This window comes from Nothoprocta perdicaria, unplaced genomic scaffold (assembly GCF_003342845.1).
Source record: "Nothoprocta perdicaria isolate Ctin4 unplaced genomic scaffold, notPer1 scaffold_5, whole genome shotgun sequence".
Taxonomy (NCBI): Eukaryota; Metazoa; Chordata; class Aves; order Tinamiformes; family Tinamidae; genus Nothoprocta; species Nothoprocta perdicaria.
In genome coordinates, this window is record NW_020455754.1 from 6,987,429 (window position 1) to 7,002,299 (window position 14,871).

Below are 14,871 nucleotides of genomic sequence, written 5' to 3' on the forward strand. Positions count from 1 at the left end.
GGGGGGCGCTTAAAGGGGCCGCCGCCGCTGCCCCCTCGCTGCGCGCGGCCCCGGCGGGCGCTGAGGGCAGTGCCGGGGGATCGGCACCGTCCGGGGCTTCGGCACCGTCCGGGGGACACCCGAGGTCTGGGAAAGAGGAGAGGGAGGGAGCCAGCCCTGCGCACGTGGCMGTGTTGCCTGGCTCGTAAATGGGGTGAAAGCCAGCACTTTTGGTCCCCTCAGCAGCGGGTGCTGAGGAGCCTTGGTGCAGCTGGCAGCAAAGGGACAGGGAGGGCAGTTTGGGGCTGCACGGATGGGGACAGTTTCCCCCCAATAGCCACAGAGGGGCTACACCGCAGTCGGGTTGCGAGTGCATTCCAAGCCTGGCAGCAGATCCAGATTGGGATCACAATCTCAGAAAGGTTCCTGGAAGCACAACCAGGAATCRTGTCCTCTCGCCCGACCACGGGCCATGAGGCCTTGGCATTTCAAGTGCAATAACACAGGAACCGACAAGCTGSTTCCCGTGAGCCCAGGAATGGGCAAACTCTCCTGGTTTTGTGCCTGGTCTGGTTTTGTGCCAGCTCCTCGGGAAGACCTTGCATCAGGAAGCTTCATCTCCAGGAGATGGCTGAGGAAACGAATCTTGTGACAATGGCTGTCGGCTCAGAAGGTCAAAAATTCAAAGGAAAGAAAGTTCCTAAAGTTACATAGGAAGAGATGGGTCATAGGGTGAGTCCAGCCCATGGCCAAAACCATGACAAAGGTGAGGTTGAGCCAGAAGGCACCTGAAAAGCTCCATCCCATTAGACCAAGCGCTGATGAGCCTTCCTCTGGAGCAGCACATGTAATTGTGGTCACCCGCATTCGGGGATGACAAAACAGATCAAGTGCTGAGGACGACTACAAAGATGTTTGGGGAATGCAACGTATTTAATGGAAAGAGGTTAAAGGAGTAGCTTTTTCAACCCAACAAAGCCTGCATACTTTTATTTGAGCGTGTTTAAATAGTTGATTAATCTCTAGTTGATGGAACGTCACTCGTAGCTGTCACTAATGTCCTCAGCAATTGTCCCATGTATATGCACACATACATGACTGATATAGATATGAACTGTAAAGCGTAATGCTGAACGTGCACTGCAGACATCACTTAGTGAGGCTTGTCCAATTCACAGGATCTTTTCCAAGCAAGCCTTGCACCGGCCTTCTCTCTTTAACAGAGAGGACACTGTCCCCTCTAGCCAGAAACGTTCACCTAGAGGACCTGGAGTTTGGTGTTGCTGCAGTGAGCACAAACCCCTCAGATATCTGCAGCGTGACAAGGCACTGACAGCATCGCTCCCAGTTGATGGTGCATGGAAAGAGGGAAAAGCTGGAGTTACAGCTTGACTGTCACACTGAAAATAAAGGGAGAGAGACAAGTATGAGTTTAGTTTCTCACTCTACAGGGCAATAGCATCAAAGGTCTAACAGCAGTGGCCAGCTCTTAGGGATCCTCCACTGGGACTCATCTTGGCAGCCCGTGTCCCCTGGTATCCAGCCTAGAGTATGTGCAAAGACTTAGCTTATTGCCTAGTTCTTACTCCAACCAGTAGTGCTCCCGTTTCCAGCCCTGAAATGTTCTACACCAGCAGAAAGCACGAGGGCTCATCCCCTTCCAGCCTTTAAAAATTTTTCTTATTTTTTTTTTCTTTTTTCTCCTCCCCCTCTTGAGGAACCTGCTCCCACATCACAGAGCACACTTGTGYTACTGGACATCACCACACACCTCAGGGATCACCAGTGTCTGTCACAAATACATTTAAGGATCTGGACAGTAAATGGCAAAAGGAAATTTTTATAAGCTGATGATACTCTAGAAGTGGTGGCCACTGGCCTCGCYGCCTGGCCCAATATCCAAAGGGAAGGTTCCGATATCCAAGTTAAGCTTTGCATCACTCACTGATAAAATACATAAATAAAATAGCACAAGCCATGACTGCTTGAGCTCAACCCCTTGCTTGCCAGGAGGTCCTCAGGCTCCTCATCAGCCCAGGATGATCATGATGGCTCCTCATCAGCTGCACGGTGCAGCTCCCCCACTTTGGGCCACTTCCCTGCCAGCTGGGCTCACATGTTCACCCTCTCCCAGGTCCGTGTTCCAGCTGGGGAAGGAGCTGGATGCGGCAGGGCTCCCGGGTCGCAGCTCCGCRTTACTGTCGCTCTGCCCCTTGGGGACGCCCCGCGCCAGCGCCAGCCCGTGCCAGCCTGGCCTGACCAGCCCTGCCGCCCGCGTGAGCGGGAAGGAGCCTGCGATGGGCGAGCGCCCAACTGGCTCGGGGCAGGCGCGGGCTGGGCGAGCGCTGCGCCCCACGCGCCCGCCCTCCGCCGCTAGCCAGGCCGGGCCGCCAGCGTTATAAAAATAAATTAATGGGCAAGGAGGGAAGAAAGGGAAGTGTCTCCAAGCAAGCGTCAAGGTTATGTGCAACCTTTATGCAACAGCCAAGAGGACACATGGCCTCGCTGCCCTTGGCTACTTGCCTTGCAAGCCCTGGCGCTTCCCTGGAGCTGCAGTCACAGGTGGCTGATGCAAGGGAAGCTCCTGCTCCAGCTCCCGCTCTGGTTGGGGTTTTAAACAGAAGTAGTGATGCATTGTGCCATTTAACTAATGCACTTTAAACAAACACATTTATGATAGCGGTTTCCGAACTGACTGGTATTAAAGAAGGTCTCAATACCCCAGACGTATCAAGACCCCCGGTTGTGTCCAGATCTGTAGTATTTTTCTCCCTTGTTATATGTCTTTGTAAATAGTTAACATTTAAAAATATTTATATTTCCATCCTCATTCTTTCTAGTAGTAGCAAGAAAACCAGATCTGAGCCCAGCTAGAAAACATAAAATAYGTCATATAATAAAATACAATAGCATGTTAAAATGACAGCTGCATAAGCAAATAGCAGAGTCTGATAAGAGCTGAAGATACAAGAACAAGGTTACACGTMTTCCCCACATTAGCTCCAACATGATACCAAGGACTGACTGCTCCCTAGCAGCAGTAGCACGTGTGGGTGCTCCTCATCCCCTCTCCCTTCCCGTCACCCAGAGYCTGTGTCTACGTCACTGTTGGGTTGTACTGGGAGTGCGCTTTTGAAGTGAATCTCCTCATTTTGCCCAGGTACCTCTAGACCAGTCTATTCACTACCAAAGAGTGCTGATCGCTTTACTCCTGAACAGATGCAAATGCGGCTTCAAACACGGAGAGCAAATTACTAAGGAACAGGCACGCTTTGAAAAAGAGAAAGGGGATTTCGCCAAGAACAACCCAAACTTCCTATCCTGAGTCATATGCTTTGAATTATTTATGTAGTAGTTGTTGGTCTGTGAATTCTGCCGGCCAGGAATGCTGTTTGGGACAACGCATTCAAGGTTATGCAAATTCCTCTACAGCAGCTCTTCAGACTAACGCGTTCAAACAAGCCACCTGCCCCAGGGATTTGTCATATCTGCTCTTCACCCAAGTGAGTTGCAAATGCAGCACAAGTGACCAAATTGCAGGATCCCCTTTGACACCTACAGAGAAAAAATATTTCCAAAGGACACCTGGACTTAAGTTGTACTAGAGAAAYCACACAGAGCAGCCCATTAGTGTATCCAAAGAGTGACCTGTAATGAGAGACAGTTTCAGACAAAATTGTTAGTACCTAGGTTGCAGTAATTCCCTTTCCATCCCAAATAGATCAGGCTGATATTAAAAATAAATAACTCCATACATTCAGTGGCACTGGACTGGTGTGAATTGTTGGTTTTCACCCGGCTGCATGCAAGAATCTGAAACACGCAGAACCATTCCCAGGTCGCAGCGCTGCCCATTCCAACACTAAGATCTAGCTGGRAATTCTCAGTTTCAGCAAAATTGACATTTTGAAACATCAGCTACTTCTTTCTTATGGATTTTCATCTCTAAACCAGGCATGTCAGCGTGGATCAGGCTGCCCTGCCCTGGGYGCAAAGCCTGAAGCCACATCCCGGGGTTTGTGGCGTCGCTCCATGACGCAGCATCGCTCCATGACAGCAGTGCCTGCAGACACAGCAGGCACACGTGGTGACACGCTAGGGCCACCACAAACAGCTTGAGCATCTCTCAGAAGAAACCTCCCAACCCTTTTATTCTGCTCCCCACACCACTGGCACTTTCACCTATTTTAGTGCAGACGCAAAACAAAACGCCTGTTCCTGCAGGTTTCTCCTGGAGAAGCACCCTCCAACACCTCTCTTCTGGAGAGACATCCCACCACAATGCTTCCTTTCCCAAGTATGTTTTTCACCTGCCCTCRCTCAGAGCCCACATTCCTGCCACGGGCTGGAAACCAACATGTGTCAGCTCAATGGAGCCCCAGTTCGAGCATCACATACAAACATCTTCTGCATCCACAGGGAAGCAGACATGTAATATTGAGAACATGGGCACTGCATGTATTTTTCTGGCATGAAATAGTGAGATAWTTTTAAATGAGGGTAAATATCTCATAATTAGATATATGAGACCTGTTACACAGTCTTGGCAGTTTTTTATGAATGGATTGAGGGGAAAAATAAGTCAAAACTACTTCTAACACAAGAACTTTTTCCTCCAGCAGTCATAGCTCTTGTAGAACTCCCCTAAAGCCAATAAATAACCCTGTCTGCTCGAGGAAAGTTTTGAAAACATCTCCATTTCCAAGTTCTTGATGACATTGGCTACAGAAAGCAATATCTGCTGCTATACCTCTAGACCAGTACTCCCACCCCATATATTTTGCTACATATATCAGCCCAAGGTTGCTTAACAGGTCCCCTAAGTAATTTCTATTTCCAGGTGTTTGTAAAAACATGACAAAATTTGACCATTGAGAAAGAAAAATTCCATAATGAATATTTATCTCACATGGACACTGTTCCTTCCTTCTCTCTGTGCTGTCTCTCTGCCTTCAGGAACTGCAACAAAAATATTTCAGACACTTCTACAAAACAGGGATTAGCCCCTGATGCTCTAGCAACATTTTTCTAGTGCTTTAAGTCCTCTGGGCTTTAGATGAATTTGAAAATTTATTGAAAATAACTTGAAATTAGTCAGCTGCTAGGAATTCTGCACTTCTTTTTCCACAAGTGCTGTGGACCGACCTTCAAATGGAAGAAAAAAACCAAAACGATATCAAGAGACTCATCAGAAGGATGTGATCCACAAAGGAGTTCATCTGCACGCAGTATCCTGCATGCCCTCCAGGTCCTGGGCTGGCCAGAGCATCCCTGGAGGACTCCAGGACGCTCGGTCCAGCCCAGCACACATCATCCCCATGGAGAAGCTGAATGGGTGAGAAATGGGCTGCAAGCCCCACATGCTCCCATTTCTCTGCCCTCAGCATGTTGCGCTAGAGCTTGCCGGGGACCATSCATCGTGCCCAACGCGCAGGGAGATGCCAGCCAGCAGCTGCTCCGTGGAGCAACACTAATTCTCACCGTGGCAGCTTGTGCAGGTGACCTAAAAGCTCCCGAAGACTCAAGGTGAGAATCAATAAGATTTACGAGTGGATTTTCTGGGATATTTTCCTCTAAGCACCTGAGGATAATTAACAGCCAAAAGGCTCAGAGTGAACCACCGAAGTTATGAAATACTAAATCAGAGGCAGCTCCCATCAGCTCCGTTCGCTTCCCGCACGGTTATGTGCGCATGATAAAACCATCATCGATGCGTGTCCACAAATTCCCTCTTTTCCCATGGGAGCCCCGCTGCTTTCAGTGGCTGCTAGTTATTTAAATATTGTTTTACCCTTCTGCAGTCAAAGCAAAGCCCTGGGCCTTGCTATTCAAATCTTACCCTGAGCCACAACACAACGACGCTGCTGCCGGCGGTTTCCCTGGCGCGATCGGGGCTGCACCAATCCAGATGGATCCAACGGGTSCTGTTCCTCCTCCGTGCAAGGTAGGGAGTTGAGGGAAAAACAAGACTTGAAAGTAAAGCCTCCACTCATTCTGGGTGCAGGTGCTCAGGCTCCTGGCCCCGGATTTTTGCCAGGACCAGGCATCACATCAGAACCCTCCCATGCCCAAGCACAGCCACATCAGGCGACTAAGAGATTGTGCATCCTCAGCTCCAGCGGGCATTGTAAGGGACTGAGGAGTGGGAATCAGGCAGGAAGCCTGGCCAAAAGTCTGTCTGGAAGGCCTGGGACTGAAGCCACCTGCCCAGTCTCACAGAGGAGAGCAAAAGAACAGCTTCCCAGCGCGGCACTGCAGGAGTGGCACCCACCGCTCGGCCAAGGCAGCCCAGACACGTGCCAGGGGCTCTGTCCACTGCCATGAGCCCATCCCAGCTCACGGATGTGGATGGAGGGGCTGGACCGCAGGCAGCTCCTGCTCTGGCCAACTCCCACTCACAGGCACAGCTGAACCCTGCCCCAGCYCCGGGCGCTGCTCAGAGCCCCCACAGCACCACACAGGCCCAAATCCCACGTGGTGACCCACATCCCTGCCCCCTCCTCTGCTCACGTTCTGGTAAGATTTCCACACTGAGCTCATTTTCCCATCTTTCCACACTGTGGGTGCCTCTCAGCAGCCCTGCTCCAGGCATTCCCTTTGCATTGTGCCCTGCACCCACCTGTGACCTGTGGCTCTTTGGCCCTCGCTGTCCCCCAGAAGCACATTTGCTTCCCCAGATACTTAGTTTCCTGGCAGAGAGGAAGCATCAGCCTGAGCTGACCCATCTCTCCCATTGGACTGAAGGCCCAGGGAGTGAGTGCTGCTCACCGGGTGCAAAACACAGCAATGGGGGGCACATGTGGGTGCTGCTTCCCCTGACGCCCCCAAGTTGATGCAGGGACAGTGCCCTTCATCAGGACGCTGGCACAGTGGCCAACCCATGTGGCCTCCCCATAACACCCCGTCAGCAGCTGATCAGCGAGTCAGAGGTAAGAGGGTTTGAGCAAAGTGCAGTGCCAGCACCCAGCCCCGGGTGCTATTGTACAAGCACAGGCCGTGGGACACACAGCGGGATTAAGGGATCTGTGACAACAGCAGGCCTGTGTATACAAACACAGCAGCTAAAAGGGCTCATGTTCATTGTCCCCGGGGAGGTCACTGGTGATGGGAATGGGAATCAAGTTCTGGCTGTGTGGACATGCAGCATCCAGCCCTGCTCTAGCCCTTGCTGCCAGCCGAGCTGTCCAGCCCTGGGAAGCTGCTGCTCCAAATGCTGCTCCCTGTGGAGGGTTGGATTGGGGAAGCAAAATAAAGCCATAGATGCTGGAAAATTGGGGAGAACTTTCTGGCTACCCAGTGGCACTAAGCAGAATATCCTAACCTGGTCCTGAGGATGGGAGTGATGGAAGGGAATTGGTCAATCTCTGCTATCACTATGGGAAAGGACTGAGCTAAGAGTAGTTGCAAAGATGTGACCTGGACTATCACTCATTAGTTCCCGACTACAGTAAGTGCAGAGTGCTGGGAATCAGATCCCTCAACCCAAGGGCAAAGTCACTCAAAGTCTTCTCAGAACAGAAGAAACAGAACCAGACAGTGCCACGCTCTCATCTTCCTCAGAGACCTTTCAGCTTCCCCGTTTCCACAGAACAGAGGGGAGGGGAGGAGAAGAAAAAAAAAAAAGTGGGAGGAAATCACATAGTTCTCCTTGCCAATCCTCCAAGTTACTTCCAAGCTCCTGCTCCCACAAAGAAATCTTTTCTTTTTGAGTGCAGCCAGACCGAATTAGACACGGCAACACCAAGGGCTTTCCACGTTTTCAGAAACCCTCTGCAGGGATTTCTGGCCTAAAACAAGATTACCCCAAAGGTTTACAGGGCAAGAGAGAKATCTTCACACTTGAGATCATTTTTCTTCTGCTTGTTTCCAGCCTGCAGGCTTATCTTGTTATTTTGTAATTCCTCTCCTAAGGATGCAAAACTAAAGCCTTTGCCAAACCAAAACATCTCCTCATTTTATCGGTGCTTAGCGAAGCACAGAGGCAGCCCTGAGCAAGGCATGGGACAGTGGCCAGCGCTCGGCAGAGCAGCAAGGGAAGGTTGCTGGGACCCGAGTGCTTCCCTGGGCAACGAGAAAGCTGGAAGCAGCATCAGGGACTGCTGGGGCATCCAGGGAGCAGCTACTGGCACTGTCACTCCTGTTAATAGGAAAGAGCAGAGAGAAGCAACGTGGCAGCCACACGGGGCCACCTAAGAAGGGAAACCCGCTGCGTGCAGCCCCTGCACACACATCTCCCCTCCAGAGCCGGCCAGGTCATCAGAGCTCTGRTTTCTCCTCCCAGTGGGTCCCGAGGTTCTTTCATCCGACATGCTCCCTYTGGGCAGGGCTACTCCTCACGGTGTTGCGATTACCACATCAGCATGGCCCACTTCCACAGCCTTAGCTGCTATTTAATAATTTACTGAGCCTCATCGCAGCACCCTCCTGCCTTGCCGCATGTAGTGACAGTGCTGGGGTTGTCAATAACACTGCAGTGGCCGGGGCACRGAGCTGCTGGCACACACAGGTGCATCCGTGTCCTCAAACACGGACACCTCTCCCCAAGGCTCCGCTGGCAGCTTTGCCTCRCTCGAGGCCGGGGACCACGGCCGCTGGGTGCGGGGATACCGATACGCAGGCTGCAATCGCGCGGCTCGCGTGGAGACAGGAGATAGCGGCCAGGGTCCCTGCTCGGGGCGCTGGGCCCCGCGGGCGATGGCCGGAGGGCAAGAAGGAGCCAGCAGGGCTCTGCCCTCGATAAACGCGGCTTCGCATCCGTAATCAGGGAAGGGCAGCCCCGGCCCTCGGCTGCATCGCTGCTGGGCCAGGCTGGGTGGGGTGACAAAGCACTCTGCACCCGAATTGCCGAGATAATGTGGCACTTGGGGTGAGGAGGAGAGGGCAACAGCACCTACGCTGGGAGAGCTTCCCGGTGAGGCTGGTGGGGTCTACACAGCATGCCAAGTAGGGAGACTCCTGCACAGCCCTGTCCTCGGGCTCCCAGCCCTGCAGCCAGAGAATCCTCTGCTTGCAGCGAGAAGAGTCAGGGAGTAAAGGAGGAGAGAGGATTTTGGGAAGAGTGGGGCAGCTGGAGACAAAGACCAGGAGGTATCACAGAAGATGCTGCCCTGCGGGTGCACACAGACCTGGCAGCTGGAGCTCCCTGCAGCAAGGTGCCTAATGCTGAGGTCTGAGGACTTGGCCAGCTGGAGCCTTCCTCCCTGCCCACCCTCGTGTCAGGAGCTGCTCCACCAGCACCAACTCCATGTACACACACACATCTCCCCTGGCAATTCTTTTTTGTCTATACCAAGTGGGAGGTGGTCAGAGCTTCTGCGGGGCTGCAGAAGATGCTCTGGGCCAGGGCCATGGCTTGTCCTCAGCGCTTCCTTCAGCACAGCGCAGCCCAAGGCTGCAGCCAGCTGGTTGCAAAGCCTGGAGAGCTGCCAGCCCCAAGCCATGACTCAACAAAACTGTCTGTCCCTGTGAAGAGGAGCCTCCAAGGGCCCCGGGGAGGGAGTTTCCCCAGCCCGCTGCCCAGATGGGGCTGCAGAGGGGTTTTCCAGGGCCCCGCTTCCCACTCTTAGGTCCCCAAGGCTTCTGCCAACAGGGATTAGAAACCACTAGGTAAAATGGCCGGGAATACAGCAGCAGTCATTTATCCCACACAGAATGGGAGAACCAGCCTTGCGGGGTCTCCAGGAGGCTCCTGCCATCCTGCACAACCCCGGCTGGGCCAAGCAGGCTGCCCAGGGGCTGTGGACATGGAGCAGCCGAGATCAGACTGGGATTTGCCAGCCCAAACAGCAGACAGCAGCTGCTGCAAAAGGCTGCGGGACCCAAGACACCACTAGAGCGGGTGTCTCCCCATCCCCACAATGTGAATTCACTTGGGGAAGAAGTGCTGCTGCCGATGTCCTCCAGCCCAAGCCCTGGGAGCAGGAGAGCCTCCCGGACAGGCTACGGATGCGCCGGCTCTGCTGCCATCTGCCGCTCGGATTGCTCAGGACCTGGCGAGAACCCAACACCATCCATGGCCGAGAAACACAGAAAACAGATTTTCCGTCAGCTGGGAGTGTTGCTTTGATCTGGAGAGGTGCAAACAAGGCCTTTCCCTAGCTCTGGAGGGGGCCATTACACCTGCAGGGACATGCTGGCCCGGTGGGCAACCGGCCAGGGCAGCAAGAGCCACATGCAGGAACCTTCTGACTGGCTTAAACCCAGGGAGAAAGAAAAAAATAATAATACAACCCTCAGGAACACATYAGGACATTTGCAAGGTGTCCTCAGTGCAGTACAGGTTGAAATGCCCCGGTTGTGCCTGGGACAGCCAGCACGTCCCTGAGATAGCATCTCCACTCGCAGAGCAGGCACTGCTCAGCGCCAGGCAAACAACAACGTGTCAGCAAGAGATCTCTTGTGTACATATACGTGCAAATATCCAAGTGCTGCATATAAACACACAGGTGTGTATATATGTCGTATATATATATGAAACCCCATATTCAGTGGAATCCCCCCAAAGGTGTTATTTTTGTTCCTGTGTCCTCTATCCTTGGCACAGGTGAGAGATGATTCTCTCCTGCTATTTCCCCATTTGCAAACTCCCCAGTTGGCACTGAGTGGAGAACAGAGAAAAAGCGAAAGAGTCCCAAAGTTTAGCATTCTTTGTAAATCTGTGGGTACAGTGGATTGAACCTAAGCACCTCCTGCTCCCTGAGGTGCCTTGAGAAGCTCAGACTGGAGGGCTGCAACCCCATGGCAAAGCACCACCTGGCAGAGCTGTGGGGCACTGAGCTTGGACAACTGCCCAGAGCCCTTCTAGCCAAGCCTAGGTAGGCAAAACTGCCCTACTGTGGTGGGTCAAAGGTGCGGCCAGTCCCACAACCTCTCTCAGCAGCAGGCACAGAGAAACATCTAGGGAGAGCAGTAAGAAACTGGGTGTGCACAGCCCCAATGTGTGCAGGGTGACTCTGCTGTCCTGGGTCCCCATCTGAAATGAGCACCTCTTTAGATCCTACTGTCCAGAGTGGGGAGGACACCAGTGGTGCAGAACACCTGGGTTTTCCATAAACCTCAGCCAGGGCCTCCTTGGCATCACCACCTCCAAGGCGTTTCCCTGTCTCCTMGTGCACACCCACCTCTCCATGGCCTCAGCTCTGGTGCCACGAGAACATCCCAGGAGAAGGTGGGAGCCGGGGGCATCTCATATCCAGGGCACAAGGCTTGAGGGCAGCACCTCCCAGTAGGAGGGACACAAGCTGGGCAAACAGAGTGCTTGGTTTCTGGTGGCTCTGGTGACACATGGGTCCCCCCTGCACAAYGTAGGCCCAGCACAGACTGCCCTTGCTCACGGCACATGCACTGGGAAGCAGTCCCGCTGCAGAGAGGTCACGGTGCTGCAAACTCCCCAGTGCAACCAGGCAGCATGCAGGCAGATAAACCATAGCCCTGCCCGGAGTGGGAACAAAYGCACCCTCATGGGCAGAGGCGTTTCCCCGTGAAGGACACTTGCTGGGCCACAAAGTGTCCCAAACAGCAGCCCACAGGCCTCCCCAGCCGATGCCAACACTGGAGCCAGCGCAGGCAGCCAGGTCCGGGCTGCAGGATGCCTGCGGCTTGGAGTCACTTACACGGAGTGTCCATGGGGTGGCACATGTGGACCGCGGCTCTGCACGGCCCAAACCAGCCCTCCTGGCAGGGCCCATCCCCTGCCCAACAAGCAGCAGGGCGTCCCCAGCCGAAACACCAGGAGGTGACAGAGCCTGATGTCCCACAGCCTGGGGACAGTCACTGCTGCAGCCTCCACCCCACGCCAGGCCCGTGCGCCAGCAGTGACGTTTGGCCCCAGCCCAGGGAACCATCCCAAGGCCTTTTGGCCCACGAAGGACTCCTGGCTGCCAAAGCTCCTCTCTGGCAGGGCTTAGCTGAGCCCCACAGCCCTGCGTGACACCAACAGCAGCTCTCGCAGGCAGCTCTCCCAGCTGGTAGCACCAGCAGCACAACATCATTAATGACCACAAGTCCCCAGGCTCATTAGCAATACTACAGAGGGAAAAGCCTCTTCCAAAACACCCCAAACCCAGGGTGCAAATGTCCCAAGGGTCTCAGGACCCCACTGGGATGGCAGAAGTGCCAAAGCAGAAACCAGGGCAGATCAGGGGGCTCCTCTGGCTGCRCTGCTTAGTTTATGAGCAGTGACTTGGACCAGGACCTGCACCAGCCCCTGGAGCTAATTGCCAGGGACGGTGTCACTCAGGTCACTGCCTGGGGATAGGAGAACTATATCCTCTCAGCCAGCAATTTTGCAGAATCTCTCAGCTCCAAATAAGCAGCAGGTTTGTCCATTTGGGGACCACTCACCTCCCTGTGCCACAGCCACATCTCATCACCACCTTCAGAGACACAGGGACATCAGCCACGTGCACCTTCATCACCACCTCCATCCAGCCCTGAGCAAGCAGATCCCTCCACCCCTAGGGAAGAGAAGGAGGGTTCATACTGGCTGCTTTATTTGCCTGTCAACAGATGGTGCTAACGACCTGCCTGATTCCCTGCTCCCCTGCACCTGATCCCAAAACCTGAGGTCAAGGCTGCAAAAGGGGCTAGTGAAGGGGCTGGAGGGTGTAGGCTGTGGAGAGCTCCCGTCTGGCATCAGTGCTGGCTGGAGCCCATGGTGGATGGGATGGGAAGGGGAGCTTGGAGGTGGGAGCAGCCTGCTGTTCCGTCGTGCTGAACACRGTTTTGGAGCTGCCAGAGCAACCAGCTGGTCCTGCACGCAAAGAGATACCGAGTGGGGACCCRGTCCTGACCACAGAACTGTGGAGTGGGAGAAGTGGCTCCTCCCTGGGGAGAGGAGGCTGGGAGCAGCCCGGAGCGGGGCGAGGGGCCCGGCGGGAGGCAACACGAGCGCAAAAGCAGCAGGGACCCCAGGGACCAAGGGAGCCGTCCCAGAGGGATGCGCGGAGGGATCCGGCCCAGCTGGGGGARCACGAGCCAGACTCTCAGGGCTCCTGGTCTCTAAGGCCGGGCTCCCCGGTGATTAACTGCTCGGCTGTACTCCGGATTAGCCGCAGGAGCACCGCGTTTGATGTATCGGGCAGGAGGCCGGAGAGGGATTTTCCTTCCCTTCTGGGGTTAATCCTCCTGTGCCTATCACAGCCCTTTGATTGCGAGCCCTGCCACTCGGCCAGATAAACCTCCTTATTCACGAGGAGAGGGCAGGCACAGCCGAAGGGATTGGAGCAGGACTCCGGGCTTGGGCAGATAAAGGATTTGGGGAAGGGGTTTCCCAAGAGGAACCAAGGCCCCAGCACGTAGGTGATGTTTAGATCACCCTGGGCAGATCCCAGGAGGGTGAGCACATAGACGAGCTTGATCATTTCTGCTTATTAACCAAAGATCTAGTTTCACACAAAAAAGAGTTGTGAAATCAGCAGGTGAGCACTGCTCCCCAGCCCCTCTTCTTGAACAAAGTGTTTTCAAGCCCTGAGTGCCTCAGCGAATCGGCAGCACATCCGTGACCATGGATTTGGAAGAAGGCTACAGCCCTAAAACACTAGCGTGAGCCCAAGCAGATTTTTATCATATACGTACAAACAGCATAAAACCCAAACAGGCTCGTTTTTTTGCAGGAGTGCTTGAGTTTCAGATTTTAAAAAGCCTCAATCCCCTAATATTTTTTTCTCTTTAAAGAGCCAAAAAGCACCAGCCCCAAACAAGCTTTAGAAAATTAATGTAAAATAGCTGGTAAGGGTCTAAAACCCCCGAGCTTCCCTCTCCCGGGTCAGAAGTGCTGCCCCTGCTACCACCAGGCTGGGCACAGCAGTGGTCCCCGAGTGCCCGAGCAAAGGGGCAGCTGGGCTGGGTGAAAATGGGCAAAACCGGAGGCAGAGCGGGATGGGGCGCCCGGTCTGCCCACCGGTCCTGCACTGGCCACAGTGCTCATGGACAAGCAGAGGGAATCCGAGTCCTTCCAAGCCGCACATCTGCACCTGACTGTTCCCCACATGTGTTTGTCCGGCTTATTTTTTAAAATAACCTTTATGTAACCTGGGACGGGCTTGACTGTCCTGCTGCAGTGCTTAGAACATTTGTCTTAATATCTAACCTTTGAGCTTTCTTGTTGCAAATTAAGCTGATTACATCTTGGCCTAGCTCCAGCAGACCTGGAGACCGATTGATCACTGCTGCCTCAGAGGTCTTGGGASGCTCTTATCATATCTCCCGTGCCTCTGCCTTTCTAGAGAAAACAACATCCTCCTTGTGTCCAGGTTGGGCCATCCGTTTCATCATTCTTGGTCATTCTGGGTGGAGAGACTGGTCTTGGTCACTCTTTGGCCATGACTGTCAATAAACAAGGGACATTTATATCATTTATACCTGTGTGTCCCGTGGAGGCTGCGTGCCGAGGCAGGATGCCTCTTTGCAAGCACAGCTCTGTGCCATTGCTGAAAGCTCCCCAACACTGTGAACCCCTCTGAGTCCAGCTCAGCAGAGTGGCCTCCAGCTGCCCACAGTCCAACCCCAGCACGCAGTGTTTTTCATCCAGCCCCTGCCAACCATCTCCTTTCCCCCTTCCCTAGGAGTTGGAAAAGGGGAAGGATGCGCTGGGAAAACAGCGTGCAGCCAGTACCCAGGCAGCTACAGGAGTGCTTTCTGCCAGCCGCTAGACTAAACAGCAAGGACCCAGCGCAATGTCCGATGGCTGGGTGCCCCAGGGGCTGCAGCTTGTGCCCCAAGTGCTGCTGCGTYGCTCCCGCCGGCGGCTGCTGCAGACCGGGACATGGGACAGGGCAAGCGCAGAGCTCAGAGACAAAACTGGCAGCAGAGACACAAGGGAGGAGGCGGAGGGGATCCTGAGGTTGCTGAATTGGGACTGAGGAGGAGGAGGTGGAGGAAGGGCCAGAGAGG

The 14,871-nt window shown here is 54.0% G+C and overlaps 1 long non-coding RNA gene across 1 annotated transcript; it reads right to left on the reverse strand.

Moving 5' to 3' along the window:
• Window positions 1–598: 598 nt before the first annotated feature.
• On the reverse strand, window positions 599–12,406 carry LOC112954491. Its single transcript, XR_003250726.1, has 2 exons — window positions 12,322–12,406; window positions 599–1,379 (listed from the first exon to the last, which is right to left on the reverse strand). It is a non-coding gene; the product is annotated as an uncharacterized LOC112954491 (long non-coding RNA).
• Between the last annotated feature and the right edge of the window lie 2,465 nt (window positions 12,407–14,871).